A 16,462-nucleotide genomic window follows, 5' to 3' on the forward strand; every position below is an offset into this window, starting at 1 on the left:
AGCTCTTAACCAACTGAGCCACTCAGCCGGCCCCAGTATTCTTATTTTTATTTATTTTGTATTTATTTATTTTAGCTGAGCCATCCTGCCACTTATTGACAGCTGTTGGCAGCTCAGCTCAGGCTGGGAATCAAACTGGTGACCCTGTTGCTCAGAGCTCACATTCTTGAGCAAGCTCTTAACCAACTGAGCCACGTGGCCGGCCTACCAGCCAGTATTCTTAATTTCTGAGAGATTCTGCAGTTGAAACCCTGTTTGTAAGCAGCGAACCAAATGTAAAAATCTTTAAAAACTTGTGTAGCTCATGATTTATAGTTTTGATGAAAAACATACAGCTCAAGAGAAAGCTTATAAGAGTTTATTTGATCCAAACTGACGATAACTGCCAGGAAGCAAAATCTCAAAGGATTGAGAAAAATGCTCCACAAAATGATGGCTTGCAGCTTATTTTATACATAGAATCATCTTAGGTGCAAAAAGAAAATAGACAGGCCCACTTAAAGTAAAGACTGACTTTATGAAAGAAGCTTCAGGCTAAAGATGTGACTTCCCACCATGGCCCAGCTTAGTTATGAAATTTTTTTTATGCTCACGCCATCTTATATAGTTATTTTCAGTCTCATGAGTTTGTCATGTTTAACCTTTTCCATCCTCAGTAGATAACAGGTTTTCAACCTATAGAGTCTATTGAAAGAAAAAAAATAAAAAGACCATGACCACATGAACTAAGAGGTAACAAATCATTTTGTAGACGTTGCAGAAAATTCACCACCATTTAGAATGTAGTCAAGTTAGAATCCATGTCTCTCTTATACTAACCTAAATAACACTGTGATGTTTAGAAATTATAGTAATCATAATTAGACTATCTGGGATCAGAAATGAAGAGTTGGGTAAAAAGCAAGTGAAGAAAAGTGATGGTGATTTTAAAACAATAACTCAGACTTAGATCACACATTTTTTTCTACCTTTTCTTTGTTTTTTAAATTTTTATGTTTTTTTAAATATTCATTTTTTACTTCTTTTTCAAAGCAAATCTTATTTGATAAAATCACGTAACTCCATACACACACACACACACACACACAAACACACACACACACACACACACACACACACAAACAAAACAAAAAATCAGTTACTAGTATAGCCTGATAGTCAAACAGATTTTATTTAGTATCTATCAGGTTAAAAAGATTCTTGAAAGATTGACACTTTCTCAGCTACTCTATTGACTGCAAGGCAAATTCCCTCAGTTGAGTTATAAAGCACAGGAAATAGATGTTTATAGTGGCAAAGATGACAGACTTTTAACTAGAGTGGCATCAACATACCACTATAATTTTAGGTTTTGTCTAATTCCAACAAGAGCCTCTGTAGATCATGGTAATGGCACTCTGGGGCTTTCAACATTTCCAAGTGGGGCCACATAATTCAGTTAATATCTGGTGAGTGTACAGCACAAATACAACCAGTCAGAGCTGTGCTGAGAACAAGAAGGAAATACTGAGAACAAAACAATGGCCAGAAGGACAGCACTTTCTATGGAAAAGATTTTTGGCAGGCTTGTCAGTTTAGTTGCAATGTCAATTGTGGTTTGTGATTGATTTATCTATTTTTTTTCTTATTAATCCTTTCATCTTTTTTCTGGTCATGCAGTTTCCCTGAATACAGAAGACAATGAGTTCTAGAAGATAAAAAAAAATAAAATACTGACTTAATATATGAGGTGTGGTATTCACTGGCATTGTTCTTCAAAACTGTCTTGACCTCAGCAATTTAGTGCTGTCTCATCCTTCTCCAAGAGAAATTAAAAACAAAACATATAAGAGTGTTGAATAGTTACTTATGCTTCTTTTTTCTTAAGAATCACCCAAACTAGAAAATGACTTCAAGTAAGCATGTAAACTTAGTTGGTATTTTGTCCCCAGGAGGCATAGGCAAAACTTTGAAGGTGAGAGGCCTGAGAGTTTGAATCCAGAAGTAATGAAGTTTGTTGGTATAAAAATGATTTCTTATTTCATCTTTTTTCTCTAAGAAACAACCACAGAATGGACATTTTAGTGTTCTCTAAATCCAGTAGGAAATTTTTCAACTTTGATTAGTGATTTATAAAGTGTAATTCAAAAAATTTTTTAAATAATGTTTCCTTTAATGAAATCTGGGTGTTATTCAAAGAAATTAAGTGATAGTTTAAATTTGTATAGGAGAAAGGGATAATGATTGAGAGAGAGTATGACAGGATTGAATATTGATAATGTTCTATTTATATTTTTAATTAATTATTTTTTAAAAAAATTTTATTGGGGAACTGCAGGGATGGGAACAGTGCTGGAGAATTGGGGGAAGGGGAACAGACAAGTTGCTGTCCTTTTGTTCTTCAGTCTAGTTGTGGAGGACATTGCTACTGGCCCTCATATGTGGGATCCGAACCGGGGCCCTCTGGCGTCCCAAGCCAGTTCTTAACCATCGTGCCGCTCGGCCGGCCCTAATTTGTACTTTCTAATCCCTTCACCTTCTCCCTCATTCCCACCCCCTTCCCATCTAGCAATAATCAGTTTTTTTTCTCTATATCTCTGAGTCTATTTCTGTCTTGTTTGCTCGTTTATTCTGTTCTTTAGATTCCACATATAAGTGAGATCATATGGTATTTGTCTTTCTTAGTCTGACTTATTTCACTTAACATAATAGTCTCTAGGTCTATCCATGTTGTTGCATATGGTAAGATTTCATTCTTTTTTATGGCTGAGTAATACTCCATTATATAAATGTACTACAGTTTCTTTATCCAATTGTCTATCTATGGGCATTTTGGTTGTTTCCACATCTCAGCTATTGAGAATAGAGCTGCAATAAATATAAGGGTGCATATATTTTTTTCAAATTAGCATTTTAGATTTCTTTGGATAGATACGCAGGAGTGGAATTCCTGGGTCATAAGGTAGTTCCATTTTCAACTTTTTGAGGAACCTCCATACTGTTTTCCACAGTGGCTGCACCATTCTTTTCAATTTTCAATGATTATGACTTCCTAAGGAAGCTGAACTGAAGTGGTGAGTGGACATCTTGGTCTTGTTCTGAATCTTACACAGAAAACATTGCATCTTTACATTAAATATTAGCTCTTAGTTTTCCCCTAAATGTTCTTTATCAGTCAGATCGAGCACCTGAATGGGTTTTGAATTTCATCACATGCTTTTTCTGTATCCATTGAGATAACTGTTTTGTCTCCTTTACGTTAACATGGTGAATTATATAACGGAGAGATGTATAGTTCATTCTATATGTTTTTTTGTTTTTTTTTAAAATTGGGTAACTGCGTTTTTTTCCCGGACCCATCAGCTCCAAGTCAAGTCCTTGTCCTTCAATCTAGTTGCAGAGGGTGCAGCCCACCATTCCATGTGGGAATCAAACTGGCAACCTTGTTGTTAAGAGCTCATGCTCTAACCAACTGAGCCAACTGGCCGCCCAATGGCAGCTCAGCAGCAGCTTAGCTCAAGTCGTTGTCTTCAAACCAGTTGCAGAGGGCACACCTCACTGGCCCATGAGGGAATCGAATCGGCAACCTTGTTGTTCAGAGCACGCGCTCTAACCAGCGGAGCCACCTGGCCACCCCATCTGCTTTTGTATATATGCAAAATTTAAAAACTCAAATTTAAACTTTTAAAATGCTTTAAATTTTCTGTAAATTACAGAATATATATATTTTTGAATATAGATTTTATTTTTAATGTTTTTAAGAAAAAGTTCCAGATTCCCAAGGCTCTGTATCCCTATGGAATACAGAATCAAAATTATATGCATGTTAGCATTCAAATTCCTCCAACTTTCTCTCAATCCCATAATGTAACCCAATATGCTCATTACAGTTTCTTCACTTTCGCATATACTGTTTTCTAGATTAGAATGCCTTGCTTCCTCCTCCTCTTTTCCTATTAAAATCCTATTCGTCCATACCTCAATTCCCAATCATTCCATAAAACTGTGTCTATTTCAATCTATAATCATTTCTCCCTTCTGTGACTTCCCATGGTCAAATTATTTTATTTAACAGCATATACTCTCATATACTCATTTGAGTATACTTTTTTCTTTTTACTTAATTTCAAGTTATTTGACGGTAGCAATTACATCTTATCCTCTGTTACTATTTTTCCATAGAAGACTGCATAGGCCTTACTAAATAGTATGCTCTTAATAAATTCATATATAACTGAAAATGGCTATGTAGTTAATGATTACTTCTAAATATGGTTAATGTTATGTTAGTGATTGCGCTAGCACACTGATAAAACAACAATATCAACACCACAACATAGAATCATTAAAAATAAATGATTCTATGGATTAATTTACTTTCAGGCACAGTATTTATCTTTTGTAGTCTGACATATGGTATAATGCTAAAGTTTAAAGGTCCTAAAAAACAAAATTCATAGGTAGTCTATTTATAAATCCAGACATTGACTGTGGTTGCAATATGCATAGTTTCGGTGAACGCAGACTGTTCAACTCCAAAGCTGGTCAGATTCTTTTATCATTTTAACATGTCTTTAACTTGGTTTCAGAGGTGTGTTTTCTGTGATAAACATATCAAGCATATCCAAATCAGGAAGTAATGCTGAAGTTCCAGTTTTGCCTCAGTGGTAATTCTGAGAGAGGCGGGGTTTGGGGAAGGCTGTCTGGTAGATAGAGTAAAAGGCCCAAGTATCAGATGGGTTAGGTAATATTTATACTTGTTCCTGGCCCTGCTGTGACCTAGGGCAAGTTGAGTTCATAGCTCTGTGTTTCAGTTTCCTCATCTATAAAAAGGGATAATACCTCACAAAGATGTTGAAGGGATTAAAGAAGATAAGGTATGTACCTAAATCTGAGAGAAAAGAATTAAAAATAACTTTAAAATTACACCATTATTTTCTCAGGAAGATTTTTAAACAGAAAGCATTGTGAGAAATGGTATACTTTGAACTTGTACTCTCTAAAAATATGTGTTTAAAAGGGTAGGAGAAAAATGAAAAATTAATTTTCTAATTCTCATGTTTGTGAACATTAAAATGGCCCTGTGTGAATAAATAACTCCTGAAAATAAACTATTAATCAAAAAGGGCCAAATCTAAGTTCAAACACATCATTTTAACTAAGTATTTTTTCAAAGTGTCTTACAACAAAAAAATAAACCCTCTAATTCCAGTGAAAGCTTGTTCCCAATGAAAAACCAAATGATTCTATATTGCAGTCAGAATATGGTATTTTGAGCCAAAAATACTGAAAAAAAAGTGAAATGTATTAACAGAATCTCAAAGAAAAGTGAATGACAACTCAATGTAAACTCAGCATAGGGATTATAAGAACAATGGTTCTTTATTAAAGACCTAAGTCTGTACCCAGGTATTGTACAAAGCATTTGATATGCATTATTTCATTTGATTTTTTCTCAGGAATAATATGAGGCAGGTATTACTACAATTCCAATTTTACAGATCAGGAAATTGAGGCTTAGAGAAGTTAATTACCTATCAAAGTTCACCCACCCCAGCTAGGAAGTCAGAATCTACACCATCTGTCTTACTGTAGTGTTAGCTCTGAATTAAAATATTATATCATACCAAAAGAATGAATCCAAAATAAAAATTTTACAAAAGGATAAAAAAAGGACCAATTAAATCAGATTTAGAAATAAATGAAGTTTTCTTTATGCACTTATAAATTAAGTCTATTTTTATGTTACCTTTTAATCATATTACTAATTATAAACCCCAAAGAAATACCTATTAGAAATCAAATCAGGACACAGAGACTAATACTTGACTCTTTGATTTCGCCCGAGTTTTCAGGTAAGGGTAGAATGAATAGATAGGTGATTATTTCAATTCTGAATCTTATACAACCAACCAAACAAAAAACAAATGAAACCAAACCAAACAGAACCATAAAATGTATACAAGCTTAATTATGAGCCAACAGTGTGCCCAACTTTCTAGAACAAAATCTCAATTCTCAGATTTTTTCATATAATTGATTTTTCATTTTTTACAGTTCAGAATAGCTAGCCAAGCTGGAAAGGACAATTAAGCTTTCCATGGAATAAAGTAAATTAAATATTTATCAGATAAATAATGTCTAACAAAACTAAGCTAAAAAAAATCCCTAGGCTTTTGAATTTCTTGATTATTTCGCATAGTAATTGAATAGTGTTTATTTCTGATCTAATCGGAACTAACCATTTTGGGGAAATAACTGGAACTATATTAATAAAATAGTGATAGTCATAAAGCCCTTATAATCCCAAAGGGAACCAGATATATTGAACATTTAAAACTTAGCAACTAAGCAGAATTGTAAATTAAACCCCAACAAATTCAGAAGTTTCATAAATATCTTGGGTTTGGAATAGTAAGAGGAATAAAATATTTTTATTTTGACGAGTGTACAAAACAAATTTTTGTTTGGAATTATGGGAAAAACATTTAATTAAGCCCATTTTCACCTTTGCTAACTTTTGGAATATCAATTTAAACTTCATAGAACAACTATTTCAAGATTTAAAGAGTGAAAACTCTAGCTACTTAAATATAATTGAGACGGGAATATTTACACATTCAAATGCCTAACTGCAGGTAAACATTTGTCCTTTTGGGAGAGGCCCAGGTGGAAGGGACCCATGGCAAAATGACAATGTTAAGTCCCGGATATCTGACTGTACTGCCAATGACACCCAGTCTTAAAAATATTGCAGGATCATCATCATCCTCAGTCAATATTTACTAAGCTCTTTATGACAGCAGTGGCATCAGAAAGTTTACAGAAATCAACAGTCGCTCCAAGATCTCAGTTTATTATATCTTGTTCTATATGTTAACATTGTTATTTTTTGTTTCTGCAATTAATGAATCAGAATGTTTCTGAACAAAGGTCTTCTATTATTAGCTATTATTTTCCATTTGTTACATATTTTAAACTAGTTTAGATTCTTTAATCTAAAACTTTAACGCATTTAATAATGTATGTATGTCAATATAGAGACAGGAAAGAAAAAACATTTATAATTCAAATATAAATCTAATTGTACTGAGTAAAGTCTTTTGAAATATGAAGAATTCTCTTCCTTTGATTGTCATTTCTGGCCGTAGCTAATGTTCAGAGTATTGAATTTTTACAAAAGGCACCCTTTCCTCCACTAACCTGTCATGGACCCCCCCGTTTCTACCAGCTGACCGAAGAATGTTAAGGTTAATATTTCTTTTAAAGTTGGCAATATTCTTCTTAACATTTTATTTTTTAGAAGGATTTACATTTCTGAAACGTAAAGTACTTTAAAAATAGTTTAAAATATTTGGCAAGCTTAAAACTTAAGTGAGGTTGTCATTTATAAGTATCTAATTTATAATGTTGGTGAATTTACTTTGGATTGTGTTCCTTTATGTATCTCATCTTCTTGTAAAGCACAACACTAATAAAATCTACTAAAGAAAATGAACTTCATTGTCATATACATATACATACACACATATGTAGGTATTACAGATTTATTTTTTCATAGATGATTATTTATATCGAGGCATCAAATTTAATTTCTGCAGCCTATTATGGATAAAGGTATTTTTAAAAATTACAAACTTTTTTATAGAAAATAATACATACACATAAAAAAATTCAAATATTTTAGTAGGGTATGAAATGCAAGTTGAGCACCCCACATATAATAACTAACTGCTAGAGTCAGCCCCACTTCCCGAACACCTGCTGTTAAATTCCTGATGTATCACAATGCTTGAGCATATATTCATACATTCAGTAAGCTTTTATTGACTGTTAAAGATGTGCCAAGCACCGATTCAGATGTAAGATGCAGTGGTAAACAAACAAAATCCGTGTCCTTGCAGAATTTAATTTCTAGAGGAAATTCCACAAATACCATATAGTGTCATACAGGCATGTCTATTATGAAAAAATATAAAGGAGGGTGACAAATAGAGTGGTGCCGTGAGGGGGCAGGCTATTTTAGGTAGTATGGTCAGGGACATTTAGGCAGAAAGTTGAACAAAGTGAAGGCGCAGACTTGTGACCTTTGTTGGGGTAGAATGCTCCACGCAGAGAAAAAAGAAGACCCTAAGATGGGAGCATTCTTAGAGTGTTGGAGGTAATAAGGGAGGTAGAGAGGCTGGAGTGAAGCAAGAGTAGAAACACGTTAAGAAATGAGGTTGGGGAGGTAGCCAGGGGCCAAGGCATGTGCCTATGTGTACAAATACTCCTTTTATAAATAAAAAAGATCGCAACATACATCTGTGGTCACAACCTTAAATGGCTGTATGACAGAGGCATAGGATGTTAAACGCACGACGTAGGCAGGATGGGAGATGTGGTGAGATGAGAGTACACGCTCCTTTTAGAGAAAGTAGCTTTTACTTTGCCTGTTTTTTTAGCCTCAAAAATTGTTGAAATGCACAGGTGCGATGGTTTAATTTTACGGGTCAATTCATTTAGGCTATGGTACCCATTTCTCTCCACAATGTGGGTGGGCCTCAGCCAGTAAATTTAAGGCTTTAAGAGAAAGACTGAGACTCCCCCAAAGAAGACAGAATTCTTCATCTTGGGACTCATGACTGCAACATCAGCTCTTTCCTGGGTTCTCCAGCCAGCTGGCCTACCCTGCAGATTTTGGACATGCCAGCCGGCTCCATAACTGTATGAGCCACTTCCTTAAAATAAATCTCTCTCCCTGTATAAATACAGTATTGCTTTTGTTTCTCTGAAGAGCCCTGACTAATACATCCCCACACCTCTGCAGATGACTGAGATGATGGACTAGGTCCATGTAAACTCCAGTCATTTCATTCAACACTGAATTATATGCACCGCACAGACTACCACTCAGTAAAAGAAACTTTTAATGTGAAGAAACTTTCAACCTAATGTTAATTCTGATCGTTTATTCATTTGTTTGGCAAATATTTACTGAAGCCCTGCTATATACAAAGAATAGAAGTCCCGGTAAGGGAATTAAGAGAAATATTCATGCAACTGCTACACAGGTAAGCATGAGTGAGCCATTGTGAATAACTATGACAGTTAGCTTTAGGTAGAATGAGATCACTTCTGGTTGAGAAGATCAGGAATAGATTAATGGAACAGTTGGTATTTAAATTGTGTTCTAAACGTTCAATAAGAATATGATAGGCAGAGATGGAGTATTCCAGGAGGAACTGGTGACATAAGGGAAAGCACTGGAGTTGGAAACGTCACAGTATGTCCAGGAAATAGTGAATGGTTCACTTCGGGAGTCCAAATAATTGTCAGTTTAGCATAACAAACATTTGTTGACTGCTGATAATGTGAGGTGGTGTACTGGCTCTGGTGACACAGATACGAATAAAAATAGGAAGGCAAAAAGATCATTGATGAAACATTAAATCTGAAAGAACTGGCAGCAATATCAAGGGCTCATAAATGTTAGGTTAAAGAGCTTGGAATTTATTCTATAGGTAAGGCGGTGTTATTAAATACAGTTGATGACTGAGTGAGAGGTTGAAAAAAATATTTCAGGAATCTTAAGAGGAGTAAGGAATGGAGATAAGTGCATGAAGTAGCAAGAAAGGCCTAGGCATGAAATTATACAAGTTTGGTCTAAGGTAAGAACTTTGAAAAATATGAAGGCAAAAGTAATAGACATTGCAAGAAAAAAAACCTACCAAAATTTGGTTACTGGTTAAATTTGTGAAAAAAATAAAAACAATCAAAGATTATCTATGTAGAAGACAACTGACACCCGTGGAACTATAATAATGGTTATTCTGAGTGCCAAGACCAAGGGAAACACTTTACTTTTTTACCTAACAAAATACAAACTTAAATTGTCTCAAGCTGATAGAAGTATTAGTAGATGGAAAACCCCAGGACCTATACTTGGCAAGCCCAGTCTATCTCTGGGTTTTTGCTAACCACAATGATTAAATGGCAAAACATTTTATTAAATTCTCTTAAAAGAGGAGAATGGGTCATTTTATAGAATAACAGAGAGCAGTTGAGAGCTACACATGTTGAATTTTATTCTTATTCTTGTAACTTACTGTTAGAATAAGGCACAGAAAATAGTGAAAAACAATAATGCAAAAAATGTCCTTCTGGATACAAAGTCATAGAAGATATAAATTATTTGAGTAGAAATAGCCTCTTTACTAATTTAATTGTCCTATATCTCAATAAACAAAACTTTTAAGTTATCGATAATACTATTAAAATATTTCCTTTGCACAGTGCTTCACAGTTTTTAAAAACATTCAAATATATCATCTCATTGATTTTCATAATAAGGTCATGTATTTTATTTGTTTACAGGTAAAAAACTGACATTCAGAAGTTAAGTATCTTACTGTCACATTCTGTAAGTTGAGAGGAGGAAGGAAAGAATAATAATTATATTTGAAATCCCTGGATGTATAAAAAATGAAAACTTTAAGGTTTTTGTTTGTTTTTTAAACTTCATTTTAATTTCGTTTTTGTTTTGCATTTCAGAGCCATCAAAAAATATATATGGTGATTTGACTAGTAAAGGTGAAGTCAGCTGTACATTAAAAAGGCCTTCAAAATAAGCAAAACTTAATGGTATAAGAAGAGTTCTTTAAAATTATGGACCTTGGGTTTAGAGAAGATTTTATGAATTTGACATCAAAGGCAACCGAAGTAAAAGCAAAAATAAATGAATGGGACTATATCAAACTAAAAAGCTTCTGCACAGCAAAAGAAACCATCAACAAAACAAAGAGGCAATCAACTGAATGGGAGAAGATATTTGCAAACAACACCTGATAAGGGGGTAAAATCCAAAACATATAAGGACCTCATACAACTCATCAAGAAAAATACAAATAATCCAATGAAAAAATGGTCAGAACACCTGAACAGGCTTCTCCCAAGAAGACATACAAACGACCAACAGATATATGAAAAAATGCTCAACTTCACTAGCTATTAGGGAAATGCAAATCAGAATGACAATGAGCTATCACCTCACACTTGTTAGATTGGCTGTCATCAACATGACAAATAATAAGTGTTGGAGAGGCTGTAGAGAAAAAGGAACCCTCATACACTGCTAGTGGGAATGTAAATTGGTGCAGCCACTATGGAAAACAATATGGAGGTTCCTCAAAAATTAAAAATAGAATTACTATATGACCCAGCAATACCTCTTCTGGGTATCTACCTGCAAAATCTGAAAACATTTATCCGTAACGATATACTCGTATGTACCCCTATGTTCACTGCAGCATTATTTACAGTGGCCAAGACATGGAAACAAATGAAGTGTCCTTCGATAGATGATTGGATAAAGAAGATATGGTACATATATACAATGGAATGTTACTCGGCAATAGGAAAAGATGAAATACTGCCATTTGTGAAAACATGGATGGATCTTGAGACTATCATGCTAAGCGAAATAAGTCAGACATAAAAAGTCAAGAACAGGGGTCCAACAGAATGGCTCAGTTGTTTAAGAGCTTACCCAAGAGTGCGAGCTCTGAGCAACAGGGTCTCTGGTTCAATTCCCACATGGGCCAGTGATACCCGGAGCTGAGCTGCTGCTGAGCTGCCAATAGGTGGCAGGGTAGCTCAGCTGGTGAAAGCACGTGCTCCTAACAACAAGGCTGCCGGTTAGAATGATGGGCTACGCCCTCCCGCAACTAAGACTGAACTGGGCACCTTGAGCTGAGCTGCCACACAGGTGGCTCAGGGATAGAGCGTGCACTCTTAACAAGGAGGCTGCTGGTTTGACTCCCACATGGGATGGTGGCTATGCCCACCCACAACTAATTGAACACAGCACCTTGAGCTGAGCGACATGACTGGACTTGGATCTGAGCTTGCTGCGCCCTCCACAACTAAGATTGAAGGAGAACAACTTGGCTGTTCCCCTTCTCCAATTCCCCAACACTGTTCCCCTCCCCCAATTTCCCAATAAAATCTTAAAAAAAAAGTCAAGAACAAATTATTTCACTCATATGTGGGATATGAAACTGAAAGCAACAAATGAACAGGGCAAATCAACGAGCAAAAACTCATACAGACAACAGTTTAGTGGTTACCAGAAAGTAAGGGGGTGGGGGGATGGTAGATGAGGATGAAAGGAATCAAATATATGGTGATGGAAGGAGAACTGACTCTGGGTGGTGAACACACAATGTGATATATAGATGATGTATTATAGAATTGTACACCTGAAACCTATATAATTTTACTAGCCAACGTCACCCCGATAAATTTAATAAAAATAATTTTTTTAAATAGAGAAAGGAACAGTTCTTGATTCTAAACATCACTAAACAAAAATTTAATCTACCTCATATGAAAGGGTGACTAATTTCACAAAAATCTTAGAATTAGAAAAAGCCTCTAGCGTCCAAGTTAAAGAAACTGAAACCCAGGAAGCTTGGAGCTTGCCAATGTTTTTTTCTTTTGATGACTGCTTTAGCAGTATAGTAGCATAACCCACCTCCATGGATAGTTAATTCCTGTACAAAATACAAACGTGACAAAATCTGTATGTCATGGGGTAGTCCAATTAGCACAGATGATTAGAACATAGAACTACTGAGGCCAGGATCCATGGGTCAACCCCTCTGGAGAAGGGGTTTGCGTTGAGAGAAATGTAGCTTTATGGCTGCAGTCGGCATGCTGTAATCACTGTTGACCGTCTTATCAATGTGGAGTTCTGACTAAATGAACATATGGTTCTATGAAAAACTATCACCACTATAAAAAACCCCAGCCATCTCCTAGTGACAGTAATATTTTTGATTGCTAAGAATAGCATACAGATAGACAAGAAGTGTACAGAAGAACTCAAAGACCCATACTAAATAAAATGTATAAAAAGAATGCAGAGAAAACTTTAGAATCTCACTCTCTTTTTGAGCATATTTTACATGGCCTCTATCTTTATGGCATCTATGACTTTGAAATGTACATTACAAACCCAGTAAATAGGGTTCAGGTTTAGTCTAGTTTTCACTATGTCAAACACATAAATATTCTATTTAATTATTAAAAAATACTAGTACAATCATAGGAAACATACTACCTTAAAATACAGAGCATTCTATTATATAATTTTCATCTAAAATGTGAACTTTACTGTATTGTGAAAGGCATTTCAACTTCCCACAGGGAATCATGCATAATACAATAAAAATTTAAAACATAAACTGCTGTTATTGTAAGTTAAGTATATGAAATCCTAGTCTATTGGCACCGAACAACAGGATCTAATTCTTCTATACACATTTGAATTTACATTCTTTAAGCAAAAGAAAATATAAGGAAGCACTATAAAATTAGCCAACATTGAAACTTAGGCATTCTCTCGATTAGAAAAGAGTTTGTTATTATTATGCCTCCTGAACTGAGGAATGCAGCTCTACAGGTTTACAACAACAGGAAAAAATCATTACCAAATACAAGTCTAACCCTTACAAGTTTAAGACTCTTCCCTGATGAAACTGTTTAGATTTAGAGTAATGAATCTGCTGCAAACGAACTCAGAGTTCGGCACAGCCACAAGGAAGTACTAATACTTTACTAACAGCATTTGTGTAATAAGTGAACTTTATTTTCACACTTCATATTGTCATTCCTCTCCTTATTCCTCCTGCTTAACGTGGAAGAGCTGTCAGTTATAATGGTACGTTTAGCATCCCTACCCATCCACCTCACTTTCCCCGTCCCTAACTCTGCCCAAAGGCCAACGTTTCCTTTTCTTAGTACTCAGTCTTCTAACGCTCAAAGGAAACGAACAGAATAGAGAAACTCAGAAAAAAGATACTTGCATATTCCTTCTTTCTAGAGAGGGAAATGGAATGCTTATAGTAACAGGAGCTCTTAGCATAACCCAGCAAAAGAAAATAATTTTTTGGGGAAAAAATAGCATCATTATTACTAATGGGTAGAATTAAAGGCAAGGTAAAATGAATCAATAGCACATCTTCATCTGCCCCTAAAACTAAACGTCTTCCTCTGCTTTGGCTGTTGGAAAGCTGAGAGCCAGGCTTCTTGACACTTATTTTTTTGCTGTTTCATGGTGTCCATGCAAACTGTGTACTAACTCGCTCCTGGCTCCAGCTCACCGTCCTATTCCTGTAGTTTTCTTAGCTTATTTTCTATTAATTGGTGAATAACTTCCTTTGGCATGACAATATACATGTTTAAATATTTGTGTATGTAAGTATAAAACTGATTTCAATAACTGTAAGTGTATTTTTTCTTACACTTTGCTAAACAAAATCATTATGACTTCTTTATACACACACACACATGAAAACTACAGAATTAGTCTTGAGTTTCTTCACATAAAAATGCAAGTTTTTCCCTGTCCTCTGTAACACAGGAAACTTTGAGGAAAAATCTAATAGCTGTATGAATTAGTTGTTTTATGTATTGATTCATAATCTATTCATGTATAAGAAATATTGTTTACTTCCATTTAAATCAATTTAAATCAGAATGTGAACTGCCAGGAAATTTAAGTTTTGCCGTTTTGGGTAATTGCCTCTCCCTTTCTAGAGTTTTATCCCAGGGATTTTACTCCTATTCCCTTTAAAATAAATTTCTGTATATCTTCACAGAATGTTCTCTGTACCTTTTAAAAACATTGTGGTAAAATAACATAAGACTTAACTGTTTTAGCCATTTTTAAGAGTACAATTCAGTGGCATGAAGTACATTCACAACATTGTATAACCATCCTTATTATCCACCTTCATAACTTTTTCCTCATCCCAAACAGAAACTCTGTACCCATTAAATAATAATTCCCCAGTTTCTGTCTCCCCCAGCTCCTGGCAACTCTCATTTCCTCCCCGTCCTCCAGCACCTGCTAATCTGAACATAGTCTACTTTTTGTCTCTATGAATTTGCCTATTCTAGGTACCTCGTAGAAGTGGAATCGTACAGTAGCCTTTTCTGTCTGGCTTATGTCAATTAACATGTTCTTTTTTAAGGGTCATCCATGTTGTAACATGTATCAGAATTTCATTCCTTTTTATGGCTGAATAATATTCCCTTGTAGATAAATAACACATTTGTTTATTCATTTATCTGTTGATGGACATTTAGGTTGTGTCCACCTTTTGGCTAATGTGAACATTGCTGTTATGAACACTGGTGCGCAACTGCTATCAATTATTCTGGGTGCAGACCTAGGTATGGAATTGCTGGATCCTAAGGGAAATCTAGGTTTAACTTTTTGAGGAATCGCCAAACTGTTTTCCACAGCAGGCGCATCATTTTACACTCCCATCAACAATGCACAAAAGTTCTCTGTACCTTTTTGTTTTATAGAAACGTGGATCTTCCTGGAGGATGCTTCCTATTTTTTTTTAGATTTTTTTTTTAATTGGGGAATTGGGGGAGGGGAACAGCACTAGGGAATCAGGGGAAGGGAAGCAGACAAGTTGCTGTCGTTTTTTTTTGTTCTTCAGTCTAGTTGTGGAGGATGTTACTTCACGGGCCCATGTTGGTATTATCATTGCGCTCTTCCCAGGTGAGGCAGATCAGTCGCCAGCCTCTGGACGGCCACTCACGGCTGCTCTTGGCAGCTCACGCTGGCTGCCAGCCACACACGGTAGCTTACGGCTGCCCACTGCAGTCCCACTGCAGTCTACGCCTTTGCTGGTGACTCACGGCAGCCCAGCTCCAGGTTGAGCTGTTGTTCACCATCTTAGCTGTAGAGGGAGCAGTGTCACTGGCCCTCATGTGGGATCCGAACTAGGGCCCTGCTGCTCAGAGCTGGCGTCCCAAGCCAGCTCTTAACCAACGCGCCACTCGGCCGGCCCTCCTATTTTTCTTGAGGGGACTTTTTCCGAGCATCACTAAATTGATACATCTAGCTATATGCCACTCTTTATTTCAACATGTAGCTTTTATCTATCTATCATTAGGTCATTTTCTATTATGGCACTTATAGTGAGTATCCCAACATATGCCAATATTTTCAGAGACATATCCAAATGGGTATTTAATACTTTAGTTTCATAAATCTTTGACTTCATAGCTAGTGATCCTCACCTCCTCTCAATTTCAACCATCCACTTCTAAGCCAAATGCCTTAAACATCATCATTCCTCAGACTGAGTCCTTTACCTCTCAGATCTTAAATAGCAACGTTTCACTTTCTGACAACTGCCAATCCATTCAGTTCTTAAAATTTTTTTACCCACTCTGCATTTACTCTATAATCTCCTTAAAACGTATGATTTCTCCTTTTCTCTCAACATTCGTGGCCCTTCAATTTTATTTCCTGCCCTATTTAGCTTAGACTATCATTCATCATTTCAGCAACTCTTTCGATAGTGTATCCTCACCCGCTCTCCTGCAAATTCATATTCCTGAATCATTTTGATCCTTTGCCTTCTGAGCTGCTATACAAGGACAGCTGATGTGTTAAATTACACAGCTGGGCAAGCTA

General features: G+C 35.7%; 1 protein-coding gene and 1 long non-coding RNA gene across 6 annotated transcripts in view; one reads left to right on the top strand and one right to left on the bottom strand.

The window, feature by feature from the left end:
• Positions 1–10,665, top strand: part of LOC109383898 (uncharacterized) — a 25,727-nt gene extending 15,062 nt beyond the window's left edge. Inside the window, exon 3 of the long non-coding RNA XR_002124312.1 lies at positions 10,513–10,665. This is a non-coding gene — a long non-coding RNA (uncharacterized LOC109383898). The remainder of the gene's footprint in view (positions 1–10,512) is intronic.
• The window catches only part of MIPOL1 (mirror-image polydactyly 1), a 268,247-nt gene that overhangs the window by 68,378 nt on the left and 183,407 nt on the right, over positions 1–16,462 (bottom strand). The window lies entirely within an intron of this gene.

The sequence above is a fragment of the Hipposideros armiger genome, unplaced genomic scaffold (assembly GCF_001890085.2).
Source record: "Hipposideros armiger isolate ML-2016 unplaced genomic scaffold, ASM189008v1 scaffold_90, whole genome shotgun sequence".
NCBI lineage: Eukaryota > Metazoa > Chordata > Mammalia > Chiroptera > Hipposideridae > Hipposideros > Hipposideros armiger.